The sequence below is a fragment of the Oncorhynchus kisutch genome, linkage group LG4, assembly GCF_002021735.2.
Source record: "Oncorhynchus kisutch isolate 150728-3 linkage group LG4, Okis_V2, whole genome shotgun sequence".
Taxonomy (NCBI): domain Eukaryota; kingdom Metazoa; phylum Chordata; class Actinopteri; order Salmoniformes; family Salmonidae; genus Oncorhynchus; species Oncorhynchus kisutch.
Window position 1 is genome coordinate 28,979,680 of NC_034177.2, and position 15,809 is coordinate 28,995,488.

Consider the following 15,809-nt stretch of genomic DNA (forward strand, 5'->3'; position numbering starts at 1 on the left):
TTCACACATGTACACGTCCATATACACGTGTGAATTCAAAAGATTTTCCCACTCCCCTGAGACACCCTCGGAGAGTGGGTTCACAGCCAGGGATAGTTAGGATATTCAGCCTGTTATCTAATACCTTGTCATAGCACCAGCCATTTACCCCATTAGATCAGCATAGGCTTCTGTAAATCCTATAACATGAGATTAGGCCTCACTGTTGAGATAATGACATTGGCTAATGTCTGAACACTACTCAACCTCGGAGTGCTGTGTGACATAGTGACAGAAGATTGGACTTTTAGGTGCATCTTCGACAGCCTTGCTTCTAATTCCGTATCTGATTAACTTGATAAACTGTTAACATTCATCTAACTCTGAGTGATCTAAAGGCAGCTCCCTTTTCATCCTGGATCTGCGTCAGAGTGTGTCTTCCTGCTCAGAAAAAAGCCCATAACCTGACAAGGAAAATATAGAGTGCTGTATGGATATGGATATTTCTAATCCAAACAATTATGTAAAATGATTGTGCAACATGAATTAAGGACTCACCTCCTCAGAGTAGATAATGTGCAACAATCCAGGCTGTGAGTCCAATAGGCCGGCGCACAATTGGCCCAGTGTCATCTGGGTTTGGCCGGGGTAAGCCGTCATTGTAAATACGAATTTGTTCTTAACTGACTTGCTTAGTTAAATAAAGGTTTAATAAAACAATTAAATAATAATAATATATGCATATTCAAAGTGTCAGTGTAACTGGTATTGGTGTGTTTAAGCTTTCACGGTGTCGTGTGTGTAATCAGGCTAAGTCAATTGACCTAGCTTGTTGTCTTACAGGGTAAATGTTCTTGACTATCTCCAATGCTCAAGGCAAGAGTGGTGTACGATGTTACCCCCTTCAAATAGATGGTAACCTAATACAAACCCATGACAGGATTAGCTAGATTTAGCTGACTGTCTTATCATGAGACCAATGCCATTCCAATCAGCGTGCCTGTCCTTCTTCGTATTTCACTGTATTCAAAACCTATCCACTAACCCTAACCATTACCCTTGTTGCATGTTGAAACGTGGTATCTATTGACAATCTGAATAAATAGAAGCCAATTTCTATAGATAATTATAACATGTAAATAATCAATCTAACATTGTTTATGTTGTCAGATATTTAGAAGTCATTAAAAGTATGAAACTGGATGCCTATCTTTGAAAAGTGCAGCATTCATTTAGCATGATGTTCCCACTCCACAATTAGAAAAAGACCCCAAAAGTTCAAAGGGAATCAAAGACTGAAATTCCATCAGCCATTGACCTTGGTGACCTGTGGGTTTTCCATGTGACCTCTCCAATAAGAAATGCCTTTGGTAATTTGAATCAAATGGAGGTGTCATTTTCAAACAGACTCAGCTGAATAGCGCAGCCAGAGGAGCGAGGTGCTCACCTGACCAGATGTTTTTTTTATTACAAGAGAAGAATAGCTGATAGTTTCAGGTGGGAGGCTGGCACAGGGGCCGGCTTTGCAGGCCCACACAGAGGGGATATCCATTGCCTGTGTTAAATCAGAGCCAATGCGATAGGATGGGATTCATTGCTCTTTGATGGTGAGCAGTTATGAAGATGGACAGTCACTTTGCTCTCTAAGTGAAACCATCGTTTAGCCTCAATTCACAGAGAAAGGCCCATTTGTTATCCACAGGGGAGTGCAGCATGGGTGGTGGTGCTGGGTGGGGACTGCATGCATTTTCCACACAATTACAATTGCTCAGGCATACATTTGGTGGGAGAAAACTGACTTTACCGAAGCCAGTGTCCAGATACGGTACACAGTTTAGCTACTTAGACTTGTAAAACTGGATATTGTGCTGAGTGCACTAACATGTCTCCCATTTCTAATTAATATGTCCTAGAGATGTAGGTTTTCGTCCCCAAGATATCAATTATACAAAAATGCAGGACTGATGAAACATAGAAAGTTGGGATTGCAAACCAAAGCTGATTAAAACCTTTGGAAGTTGCTTGATGACATGTCAGTGTTGAGACAGAGGAAGAAGTCCAGTTCTGTTTCCCAGCTTAGTTAAGGGTGCACTGGGTGCTTAAAGGGATAGTTCACCTTTCTTTCAAATTTGAGTTACGTTTTAGACTTCACTCGGGTGTTGTTGGGTCCTCCAAATCAAATGTATTTATATAGCCCTTCGTACATCAGCTGATATCTCAAAGTGCTGTACAGAAACTCAGCCTAAAACCCCAAACAGCAAGCAATGCAGGTGGAGAAGCACGGTGGCTAGGAAAAACTCCCTAGAAAGGCCAAAACCTAGGAAGAAACCTAGAGAGGAACCAGGCTATTAGGGGTGGCCAGTCCTCTTCTGGCTGTGCCAGGTGGAGATTATAACAGAACATGGCCAAGATGTTCAAATGTTCATAAATGACCAGTATGGTCAAATAATAATAATCACAGTAGTTGTCGAGGGTGCAGCAAGTCAGCACCTCAGGAGTAAATGTCAGTTGGCTTTTCATAGCCGAACATTAAGAGTATCTCTACCAATACTGCTGTCTCTAGAGAGTTGAAAACAGAAGGTCTGGGACAGGTAGCACGTCCGGTGAACAGGTCAGGATTCCATAGCCGCAGGCAGAACAGTTGAAACTGGAGCAGCAGCACGGCCAGGTGAACTGGGGACAGCAAGGAGTCATCATGCCAGGTAGTCCTGAGGCATGCTCCGAGGGCTCAGGTCCTCCGAGAGAGAGAGAGAAAGAGAGAATCAGAGAGCTCACTCCATTTGCTTGTTGGCCCATGCAATTAGCATCTTCTTGAATGATCCACCGTGGAGGTATAGAGTTTACGTTCTATAAGAGTCTACATTAATACTTACTTTAATTCCACCATCAGCCTATTAATTGACTATACAAACCATGGTCTTATATACACTTATAGTCAGGTCTTTAAGACCCACATGGCAGAGACTAAGATGGTTTGATTTCACTTAGGGATACATTCATCAAGAGGCTGCATGACTAACTACAAAGGAATGGGTCCTGCCAAAGCAACCGACACGGTGAGGAAGACACGTGTATCTGTACCACTAATTCCTAACTGAATCATATCAGGAGATGGGAATTGCATTATGGATCACAATGACAAGACTGCCTGCTCCATCCTTGTTCATGGAATTTCACAGAGATTCCAATATGCTAAGCAGGGGAGTGTCAAGAAGGTTAATTTAAGAAAAAACTCCTTCAAGTTCCAATTTGTCCACTGTGTCTTGCCAACGAGAGGTATTGCTATTATAATGACTCTAACTAATAAATATGCAAAGGAATCAATGATGTAATTTAATCTGGTGTTGTTACATTTTTTAAAGTGGAATGACTGGCTAGTAATCCCTATCATAGCTGCATGCATACACCCATCCACCACACATGCACACCCGTACACACACACATGATTCAATCCAACATCTTGACTCTTATACTACTGTGGTCTGTGACTTGTATTTACGACTACTACAACAAAATCACAATTTCTTATTTTTTAAATTGAAAATACATCTTTAAATATATTTTCATGACCAGTTTCTAACTAGGTGACATGCTAACCTTTGTGGATTGAAGCTAAAACAGCCTTTGAGTAGACTACACGCTGTAGTGTTAAGCAATGAGCCTTGGCCCAAAAAATACTCTCTGGGTTTAAAAGCGCATATCAACATGCCTTGAAGGGATCCCTTTCATGTTTTGTATTTCAATTCCTTTTTAACACAGCTTGATATGGTCACAGTGAACTTATCTCATGGAGTATGGTATCGGAGTACATGTAGCACTTCACACCTATTTTGCCCTGTCTCAGCTATCACTGTGTTGTATTTAATGGTATCTCCAGCTTTGGACAACTGATACCATCCTGAGCAGTCAGAGTGTTAGCACTCCCCCAATATCTATCACAATTAGTTTTTGATTAAGGGACCCAGCGTGGCTGTTTGAAGATTTTTATGTTGTGTCAACTGTATGATGATGGAGAGAGCAGCATGGACAACTCACAGTAACAAAGAGGCTAGTTAAAAGGATCTAAATGAAGCATTTTATCTATCTAATGGAAACCAGATGACTAACTTTTTTCTCTTGCTGGCGTGATATAGACTTGTACAACTCTCCCACACGTGTAATTTATGCCAGGGTTTTGGCGGTTTTATTCCACTTAATAAAACATGTTTTTTTTAGACACATTTGAGGTTTCACATGTACATTTGTTCACATGTTTTTCCCCACGTGTCATTTTCTTTCCCCAAATGGGATTTTCATATGTGAAACTGCAAATGTAACATTTGTTTTTTGAAAGGGTTATGATACCAATCTAGGTCTTGGAGGGTTTAGCAACAATGAAAACATCTTCTTTCTTGATTAACACAGACCTAATAAGGTTACCCATGATATTTTAGCATACCACAACATGTGTGTTCCATCCTCTCTCAGCTTGACCCAGGTTTACCAATTGGCACATATTAGGCAAAGGTATATTAGGTAAAGTCATATTCTGCATACATTTTGTTTGAGGTTTGAGAGAATGTATACAAGAGTGCTGCACTGGTTTAAGAAAGGTTGGCTCCGCTGTATTGATATGGAACTATAATAAGGCATATTTTGTTGGAACTACTGTACATAAAAGCCATCCAGCCAACATTTGCAAAGGTGCTGTTATCTGAAATGTATCAACACTCTTTCAATCAGTAGTATAACAGATAATAATTGTTTCTTACTTGGTTTTCTTGAATTTCTTTTGAAATTCTCTGTGTTAATATGTTCATTATCTTCACGCTAATTATTTCAGACAAATTACACCACCAACACAAAAGCACTTTAAAAGCCCCAATCCACCTGGGCTGACATTGAACTGACTATTGACAAAGAACTGGCAAACCTTCAACAGAGGCTGTATCTCCAATCCCGGCTGATGGAGAGTTGAAGTGCATGGAATTGAAAGGCATCTAAAGCATTTCACAGTTTATTCCCTTATTTTAGTGAAAAAGGAAAAAAACATGTTTATTTTCCCCTTTTCTGTTGCAAACAATGCACAAATATGCAGGTATCATAAAAGGGTTCCACAGTGGTTCAGAACGATCATCTGTTTAAATGGCTCATACAGAAGTAAGCTCTCTATGCCCTGACATTGCTTAAGTGTCAGAAGCATGTGGGCGAACAATGAGGAAGCGCTTCACATTTCCTCCAAAATCCACAAAAGATTTTCAGGAGAGCAAAAAGATGTTGAATTCCATTGATGCCTATGATTACCCTCATGTTTCTCCTGGACCACCAAGGACTGACAAATGTGCACTGTGAAAGGAGAGTACGTACAGCCTCGTCACTGAATCACAAGCCTTGAAGTAGCCTTCAATTCTCCTCTTTCACTAGCTTGACATTTCATTGAACAAGGTAACCAAATGTTTTACTTAAAATCAAACAATGACCATGGACATGGCCAAACAAAAAAGGGTACACTTTCTTTAATTTAAAAATGAGTTTCCACAATAAAATGTATACAATTATTTGGATTTTATTAATTTTTGAAGCAGGAAAGGGTGAATTGCTAACACATTGAAGGTCTTGCTATTGTTGAGTACTTTAAATCACTCTGATTTCTGAAACAGTCAAAACAATGTAAAATAAAGAAAACAAACTCTGCCATGCAGGCAGCCTGATAAGTTGCAGCTCTCTCAGTTTACTTTATCCCTGGGCTGGAATCGACCTTGTGAACTACATAATGCTTTTTATCTTCATTTTCCCACAAACAGTCAACAACCCACCCAGTATACAATACCTGCATAAGAGTTCTGAAGGCTTTCAACAGGCATATTTTACTGTGGTCCCTGCGACCAAGTGTCTGTGTGGCTTCCCTATTTTCTGAAGTGTCCAGAGGTTCCCTCTAGAATCACTGTCCTTAAACAATTATATTCGCTCCTTAGCACCGGCATAAATCTGCTTTCGCCCAACATCCTCCTGTGTACATATGGCCTATAATCCAACCAACCTTGGCTTAATCATTAACGTGACCTGTTTATCTGGTTGTCATGCAGGTAACCATTAATATATGTTTACTTTCCAATGACTTCCGCAAATGTGCATGGAGCCTTTGCCCTATAAATGTTAACATTGTCAGAGGGGTTGGTCTGATTTTTTTCCGTTGCAACACAACTGTGGTCTTGAACTATGCAGGCATCAGTTTATTTTGATCAAAGTAGAGATCTTGTTGCGTGGTCAGTTTTACAATCATATGGAAAGCAGGGTAAAACATCCCTCATAATTTGCAATGAAGTATCAAATAGACACATTTGAGCCAAACACACATAACGAACATTCTTTTATATACATACAGTACCAGTCAAAGGTTTGGACACACCTACTCATTCAAGGGGCTTTCTTTATATATATATATATATATATATATATATTTTATATATATATATAAAAAAAAAACTATTTTCTACATTGTAGAATAATAGTGAAGACATCACAACTATGAAATAACACATATGGAATCATGTAGTAACCAAAAAAGTGTTAAACAAAGCAAAATATATTTTACATTTGAGATTCTTCAAAGTAGCCACCCTTTGCCTTGATGACAGCTTTGCACACTCTTGGCATTCTCTCAACCAGCTTTATGAGGAATGCTTTTCCAACAGTCTTGAAGGCGTTCCCACATATGCTGAGAACTTGTTGGCTGCCTTTCCTTCACTCTGCGGTCCAACTCATCCAAAACCATCTCAATTGGGTTGAGGTCTGTTAATTGATATGCATTCAAATAAAATAAAATCAATTTTATTTGTCAGATACACATGGTTAGCAGATGTTAATGTGAGTGTAGCGAAATGCTTGTGCTTCTAGTTCCGACAATGCAGTAATAACCAACGAGTAATCTAACTAACAATTCCAAAACTGCTACCTTATACACACAAGTGTAAAGGGATAAAGAATATGTACATAAAGATATATGAATGAGTGATGGTACAGAGCGGCATAGGCAAGATGCAGTAGATGGTATCGAGTACAGTATATACATACATATGAGATGAGTAATGTAGGGTATGTAAACAAAGTGGCATAGTTTAAAGTGGCTAGTGATACATGTATTACATAAAGATGCAGTAGATGATATAGAGTACAGTATATACGTATACATATGAGATGAATAATGTAGGGTATGTAAACATTATATTAATGTTGCATGAGGTGACTACCTCATGCAAAGGTTGGCTTCTTTTAAGAATCTCAAATATAAAATATGTTTTGATTTATTTAACACTTTTTTGGTTACTGCATGTTTCCATATGTGTTATTTCATAGTTTTGATGTCTTCACTAATATTCTACAATGTAGAAAACCCTTGAATGAGTAGGTGTGTCCAAACTTTTGACTGGTTCTGTATATATACATATATAAAGGATGTGCTTCATTCTTCTTGAAGGCATAGCTGGCAGGTTACCTAATGTAAGTGACTAAAATGAAAATGCTTACTAATGAGCTCTGCAAATAGTGCTATGCAATTTTATTTAGCTGATGCAGAATGATAAGTCATCTCTTGTCTTCCTCAGTGAGGTGGGTAATATATAGCTGTGAGGGTGGCCTGACATAGTTATATCTGTTGGTGTCCCAGAAAAGACAAGGAGACTCAATTACAATGGCAGTGCCAAACGCCTTTACGAATGTCAACTCCCAGCCCAGACGGTTGTGATAAATAACACCTGACCTCACACCAGGTGTTAGTTTCTCAACAGCGCCCTACAACAAGCATTGACTAGGAAATGTGAAATCGAGACAGAGCAGGAGGAGCTGTAGGAGAAGGGTGAGGACCATAGTTTGAAAGAACAAGGGAAATCTGAAGATGAACTCCAAGGATACTGACAGACATGTCTAGCCATAGTTTGTACGATTGCTCTACTGAAGGGTGGGCCACAGTGTTTTAGAAATATGAGACTTTTCCACAGGTGCTGGTCCTGCTGCTGTTCATACCCTGTTCTGACAGGAAAAACAAACCTGTATCTCTTCCCCCGCACATGCTCTGTTTGTACACATGAGTGAGGGAGCTGCAGGTTGGGCTGGCAGGAGCTCCCACTGTGCTCCTCTGAGAGTAATCTCTGTTGGCAGAAAGCACGTGTGGATATCAGGTCACTCTTACACAGCACACACTACAGTAAGTAGTATTACACTCTGCAGTTCCTCTCAGTTCAGAAAAGTGGGTGCTCAGATTCTTGATACTCTTTAGTGTAAGGACCTTCCCCCATAGTTGTGACCAGACTGACCCTATCAGGGTTGACTGTGCCCCCTTCTACAAAGTCACTGTCTGCCCTGGCAGGGTGAGGGAAGCACCAGATCAGGGTGGGTGTGTGTGAGGGGAGGTAGGGCAGACAGGGGCACGCCGGGGAGTCCCAGGGCTCATGGTAGACATGCTGGCTGAGAGGACGAAGGAATGAGCAACAGGCAGACACAAGGGCACAGGCAGATGTGTGCAAGGATCGATGAGGATTTAAATCACTGACCGTCTGGGCCCAAGGCATTTGCATTCCTGAAAATGAAGTTCCAAGGAGGAACACTGCTGTGCAGCCAGCACAGACACCTCAAAAGAAAGAATTCCAACCAAATGCTATACTGTAGAATAAAAAAATCAACGGAGGTTGTCTTACTTCATAAAGAAGTATAGTCCCAAAACTTGGAATACCATAATTTTCTTTACTTGTAAAGTTCTAGGGACAAACTCAAGGCTGACCTCCCTTATGTGTTAATGTGGTTAACCATACCTACACTATATATATAAAAGTATATATTGCTGACGGGTATAAAATTAAGCACTCAGCCAAGCAATCTCTATAGACAAACATTGGCGGTAGAATGTCCTTACTGAAGCACTTTGTGACTTTGAAAGTGGCACCGTCATAGGATGCCACCTCTCCAACAAGTCAGCTCGTCACATTTCTGCCCTGCTAGAGCTGCCCTGGTAAACTGTAAGTGCTGTGAATGTGAAGTGGAAACATCTAGGAGCAATAACGGCTCAGCCACGAAGTGGTAGGCCACATAAGCTCACAGAATGGGACCGTCGAGTGCTGAAGTGGGTAGCTCATACAAATCGTCTGTCCTTGGTTGCAACACTCACTACTGAGTTCCAAACTGCCTCTGGAAGCAATGTCAGCACAATAACTGTTTGACGGGAGCTTCATGAAAGGGGTTTCCATGGCCGAGCAGCCGCACACAAGCCTAAGATCACCATGCGCAATGCCAAGCGTCAGCTGGAGTGGTTTACGAATCTCCAAATCTTAACACTACAGCATACAATGACATTCTAAACAATTCTGTGCTTCCAACTTTGTGGTAACAGTTTGGGGAAGGCCCTTTCCTGTTTCACCATAACAATGCCCCCGTGCACAAAGCGAGGTCCATACAGAAATCGTTTGTTGAGATCGGTGTGGAAGAACTTGACTGGCCGGCACAGAACCCTGACCTCAAGCGCATCGAACACCTTTGGGATGAATTGGAACACCGACTGCGGGCCTAATCGGCCAACATCAGTGCCCGACCTCACTAATGCTCTTGTGGCTGAATGGAAGCAGGTCCCTGGTCATGTCGTGTATGTAATCAGAAGAGAGCTCTACCCAACATTTTGCAGCAGTTCTATCACCCCCCATTGATTTAACATGTTATCTTGATAATATGGATTTAGCAAACATTCCAAATGAAGTGTTAAATTACAGTTACAGTTTGCTGAGGACCAACTCCATATTAATGCCCATGATTTTTGATTGATTTGTTCAACGAGCAGGTGTCCACATTCTTTTGGTCATGTTGTGTATGGGACCAACTCCATATTAATGCCCATGATTTTTGATTGATTTGTTCAACGAGCAGGTGTCCACATTCTTTTGGTCATGTTGTGTATGGGACCAACTCCATATTAATGCCCATGATTTTTGATTGATTTGTTCAACGAGCAGGTGTCCACATTCTTTTGGTCATGTTGTGTATGGGACCAACTCCATATTAATGCCCATGATTTTTGATTGATTTGTTCAACGAGCAGGTGTCCACATTCTTTTGGTCATGTTGTGTATGGGACCAAGTCCATATTAATGCCCATGATTTTTGATTGATTTGTTCAACGAGCAGGTGTCCACATTCTTTTGGTCATGTCGTGTATGGAACCAACTCTATATAAATGCCCATGATTTTTGATTGATTTGTTCAACGAGCAGGTGTCCACATTCTTTTGGTCATGTCGTGTATGTAATCAGAAGAGAGCTCTACCCAACATTTTGCGGCAGTTCTATCACCTCCCATTGATTTAACATGTTATCTTGATAATATGGCTTTAGCAAACATTCCAAATGAAGTGTTAAATTACAGTTACAGTTTGCTGTACTTGCTAATAAAAACAAAACATTCTGAAGGATCTGTGTATTTCAGAATCCCTGTTCCAAATAGGTCTCAAACTATTCAACATTTGGTATAAAAAAAAGGTCACCTGCACATTACCTTTTTTTAGGCAGCCGGTGTGATGAACGGAGGAAATGTCCTGGGCAGTTTCAATGTCATATGGTAGGACAGGCTCTCCTGGGATCTGAGTGTTTCCTATCAGAGGCCGATGTCCACATCACAGAATGGAAAGGAGAAGAGAAGGAGGGCTAAGAAACACACAGACAAACATGTGACAAAACAATATAGAACCAAAATGAGATCTTACATAAAACCACTTGAACATGACATTTGTAGAGTTTATTTACAAATTATGTAAAACAGACACAATATGCATTTTCTTGAACCACAAACCAGCCCTGTATACCTCAAACCAGCCCTCTAAACCTCAAACCAACCCTCAAATTAGCCCTCTATACCTCAAACCAGATCTGTATACCTCAATCCAACCCTCTACACCTCAAACCAGCCCTGTATACCTCGTTATAATAAATGCTCCACATCCATAAGCTCTTCTCCACCTGGATGAAAATACTTTAGCCTTAACTTATTGGAGATTGGCTTTCTCATGAGCAGAGCAAGGGAGAGTCCCAGCGCCTTCATGGTGGGAGGTTCTGAGCATGTGGGAGGGAACAGGGTGGGGAAACTGTCAACAGGAATTCCTTGTCAGGCAACCCTAGAAGTGTTGAGTAACTAATGGGCATGTTTTACAAGTGAAGTGTATCATGGTTGAAGAGACACAGCTGGATACGCTTCCCGCGCTTTGACTGATCCACATCTACATTTCAATGTTCCTCTGTATAAATAATCTGTTGTCCCTTAGCTCATTTGGAGGAGTTTGCGAGATGTATTAAATATAGTGTGTGTGTGTTTACGTATGTGTATGAGAGAGAGACAGAGAGACATGGGGAAACAACTGAGTTTATCAAGAAGCACGGGTGGTTGAGAGAAAGTTACATCTTTGTACTGTATAGAGGGTGGGGAGGACCTAGAGAGAAGACAGTCTGAGTTGGTATTTGGTATTTTATTAGGATCCCCATTAGCTGTTGCAAAAGCAGCAGCTACTCTTCCTGGGGTCCACACAAAACATGAAATATGACATAATACAGAACATTAATAGACAAGAACAGCTCAAGGACAGAACTTGAATTACATGTTTTTTTTAAAGGCACACGTAGCCAACATATCAATACATACACACAAACCTTCTTGGTCAAATTGGAAAGCATGACAAAGTGAGAGTAGACAGAGACCAAGAAGATCTTGAGATGATCAATAACTAATACTGGGTGGGGTGGGCTGTTTTTCAAAAGGGGAACATAAGTGTTGTACAAGAGATAATAAACTAGATGCATCAGATTCTCAAGATGAGATGACTGAATGGGATGGAGGAAATCTTTGAAACAGAATAAATCACCTGTGCTCTTGCATAATGGAAAAAGTCAGTATAATATTCATAGATCATCCCTCAGTTATGTTCTCCCCTAAATATATTCCGATTATGGCATAATTTATAGTGAAGAAATTGGTTCCATTGAAATTAATGTCTCCCTGACATCAGGTTGGAACGGGAAGTAGTGAAAAAAAACATGTCACTTTAGTGTATAACTCTAAAACCTACATGGGATATGAGCACATGTTCTCAACTAGTCCGGCAATTATTTTACCTCAGATTTACTGTTGTTCTCAATTAAAGAGCTGTTTGGCAACAAACAATAACATGTGTAGTAGGGATGCTGCGGTCTAGCCATAATGTTTCATATTATAACTCCAGCACTCGTGGCCAGACCAGGGCTCATGCTGTTTTGTATTCTCCTCAAGAGTGTATTCATAAGTTATTACACAGGCCAAGTTTCTGCTTGCCGATAATGAGGGAGAAAAAAAGAACATCATCATACAAAGTGCCATGCGAGTTTTGTAGTGTTGAACTATACTGTTTCTGCTACTCCCAATATAATTATTCTAACGAGTGTTATTCCAACTCTCATTTATGGCCCCTCTGTATTCCAACATGCATATTCACATGTTGTCCAAAGTAATCATTCGACCATATAAAGACATTTGAATAAAGCATGAATTGGTTGTTGTTGGAAGAATGCTTGAATAATTAACTGACCAGCTTGGCGAGGTAAGTTTTGTTAAACAATGTTACCCACAAGATGACATGATGACAACCCATGTTTCAGGAAGCAATTAAGGGTTAGAATCTGGTGCTGCTCCAAACGGAAGTCACATATTTCAAATTTAACATCCAAGCTGTTTTAAGCTACTTAAATGTGCCCAATTCGATAGTGTTGCAAACCGTTTACTTGTGACCTGTACTCTCACATTCCTTAACCCATCCACACAGCCAGGGGAAGTGAAGTGCCTTTTAAGGCGCTGAGTATTGCCAGAGTCATCCTCATATTACTGATGATGTCTCTCCAGAGGAGTTCACTGACAATAGCCCATGGATCAGAAATGGCCATAAAGTCGATGGGAAATTACATTTCATCCAACATACACTGAAATGGCCTGTCTGTTGATGGAGCAGGCTAATGGTGTCTTTAAACAGGGATTTAGTCTCCGACCCCACCTCTGCAACCCTACATGACCATGGGCTCTTCCCATGGAAGTCTATTGCATCAAAAGTCAATCACTTCAGCTAGCTAGACTGGATCCTCAGGTACTCTGCTCAGTTCTGGTGAGAGTAAGAGTCAAACAAGAATATCAGTGATGCTAGGATTCTACGTAATGGGGATTCCAAAGGATGTGCCACATCACAGAAACTTAGAAGGCATTCCACATAGACACATAAACTGAGTGGAGCATTGAATCATACAGTAGATGTGCAACTACACTGATTTACATACACTCAAAATGTGGGTCAATAGTAGTATGTTGTACATTCTCAGGGCTGGTTTGATTGAATATTGGAGTGAGAGAAAGCATTAATCCATTAAACCCAGCATTAATTGCCCCTGACTGGGCCATATGAGATCCACTACCCTCCTCCACGAACCTGCTCCAAACAATAAGGAACCCAGAAAGTGTCTCTTGCATTTAACAAACTGACTAGAGCAGGATTATCCTGTTTGTCATAATGCAGATTTCAGAAATCACACAGTAATCCCTGTTTCTCGATGACACACGTGATTTTATGCATCCACTCATCAGGGTCCTCCCCTGACCTGGTGTAGAGATGCTGATTCCCTTCAACCCTTCACCTGCACAGAGACAACTAACAAAAAAACATACTTGGACTAGACCAATCTGATGGGATGGTTGTGGTACAAGCCAAATATCATGATTGAATCTCGCATCCGAGTCCTTTTGGGTGGAATTGTTCTCGCTTTCAGATCTGTAGTAAAACCAAATGTTTGTTTGAAGATAGTTAGATTCAAGTAGCCTGTTGATTCAAGTAGGGTTTTTCAAGTAGGTTGTGGGACTTTTTCCAATTGTCAGAGTAAGAGGATGGTTAGGTGAAGAAACATTAGATCTCAGTGTGATTTTTAAGTTTTGGGATGCCTGGGGAAGTCTGATGTCATAAAATATCAATGTCTGACCTGGAAAGGCTCAAGTGTTCTGTTGCATTCAAATTGTTTCTTAACAAATATGACCGGTAAAAAAGTGAATTCTTTTATTTGATTTATTTCACCTTTATTTAACCAGGTAGGCTAGTTGAGAACAAGTTCTCATTTACAACTGCGACCTGGCCAAGATAAAGCAAAGCAGTGAGACACAAACAAATACCACAGCTGTTCTTGACGCTTAGAAATATAACCCCAGACCAAATAAAAACCTTGAAAATGTTGAGGACCTACTTTGCCAACCCCAAATTCAATGGTACTTGTTATTACGCTTCTCGCAACAACAACAACAACAACAACAAAAAACATTGATTTACTCATTAATGTCCTTCCTATTCCATTTGTGATAAGCTTTGCTAAAATCAAATAATGGATCTTTCAGTTGCAACAGAAAAAACATTTAGTCAGCAATTTGTTTCTGAATACATTGCATTTCAGCCATTTCATTTCCGTGTGGAAGGCCAAGTGAGCGTGGAAACGAGGTCAGAATACACTTATGCATCCTGTCAGGTGCCAAAGTCTTTCTCTGACATGTTTTTTTATCTGCCTTTGTTCAGCTGTGGACCAGGAAACCAACAGGATTTTCTCTCCGTGTAACTATTCCTGTCCAGTGTGATGAAAATCAGTATCCTTAACATTCACACCTGATCGCAATGTTTACAGAAAACACACCTGTATCATGATAACACACAGACTATCCATAACAAAGTATCCTTAACTATTAAAACTGATATAACGTAAGAGGATGAAAAGAGCATATGGATTGTTTTGCAAGAAAACAAAGTTTCCAGTTTGGAAAATAATCTTCAAAGACGAGCTCCTGTGTCGAAGTACACTCCCTTAGCCTCCCTATTGAGGTGCCCTACCCCCACCATGCAAACAGACCCCCCCCCCCCCCCCCCCGTTTACTCTGGTTGGCTAGGAACCAGACTTAGCTGAATAAAAATCTCCCTGCTTTCCATCCAGATAGAGACCATTGAGTCAGAGACCTCACACAAAGACTAATAGCAATGGGAATCCGCTGAAAATATGTGATATAATCACATTAGTGTCTTAAAGGACACAAAGCGCTTAGTCAACTTCCCTTGATCAAGTCACATCTGGAGGAGTGAGGGACTTGAAACATAGTCCTGGCTTTCCCCTACTGAAATTAAAGCAAGCTGTTGTGCCTTGCTTCCAGGCCGGAGGAGAACGAGAACTTTGACACAATAATGGATTGCTCCGGCAGCAGTGCAGTTAAATGTGGGGCTTGTGAAAAAAGGATGGATCTTAAAAGTTTTGGGAATAACGCCCACAGCTTTCCCAGGGAGGTTGAACTCTGACCTGGAAGATCAAGTGTTTAAATCTAGATCTTTGTGATTACCTCTAGATAATACTCTATAACACACTGCACTACATTTGTCAATATGTAGTACACTTTGTGATTCCAGGTAAAATAAACATGTCACAAAGTTTCGTATTTTCTAAACTATCTCTTGTCTTGATGAGATTTGAAAAATGCAACACGTAGGGGAAAACATGTGACACATGTTTTGTGAGGTTTACCTACAATGGTTGTTTTTTAGGGATCAACATGACAGTAATAGCATAATCCTGACACCTGACATTCATAAAACCCAAATTCTAAATTAACAAAAATGATGGGAAACTACATTACTACACTGAGTAGGATATATTTCATGGAAAGAAGGTCTGCATAATTTCCAAAATATACCTGAAATTACAAATACCAGGTTCCTAAAGGGTTTCCAACTCCACACTTTACAGAGGTGACAGTCATTAAAACTGCGTTCTGTTTCACTCCAATTG

At 40.4% G+C, this 15,809-nt stretch overlaps 1 long non-coding RNA gene across 1 annotated transcript; it reads right to left on the reverse strand.

Moving 5' to 3' along the window:
• Positions 1 to 7,327: 7,327 nt before the first annotated feature.
• LOC109888657 (uncharacterized) lies at positions 7,328 to 11,025 on the reverse strand. The gene is made up of 3 exons (XR_002255173.2): positions 10,911 to 11,025; positions 10,492 to 10,640; positions 7,328 to 8,105 (listed from the first exon to the last, which is right to left on the reverse strand). It is a non-coding gene; the product is annotated as an uncharacterized LOC109888657 (long non-coding RNA).
• Between the last annotated feature and the right edge of the window lie 4,784 nt (positions 11,026 to 15,809).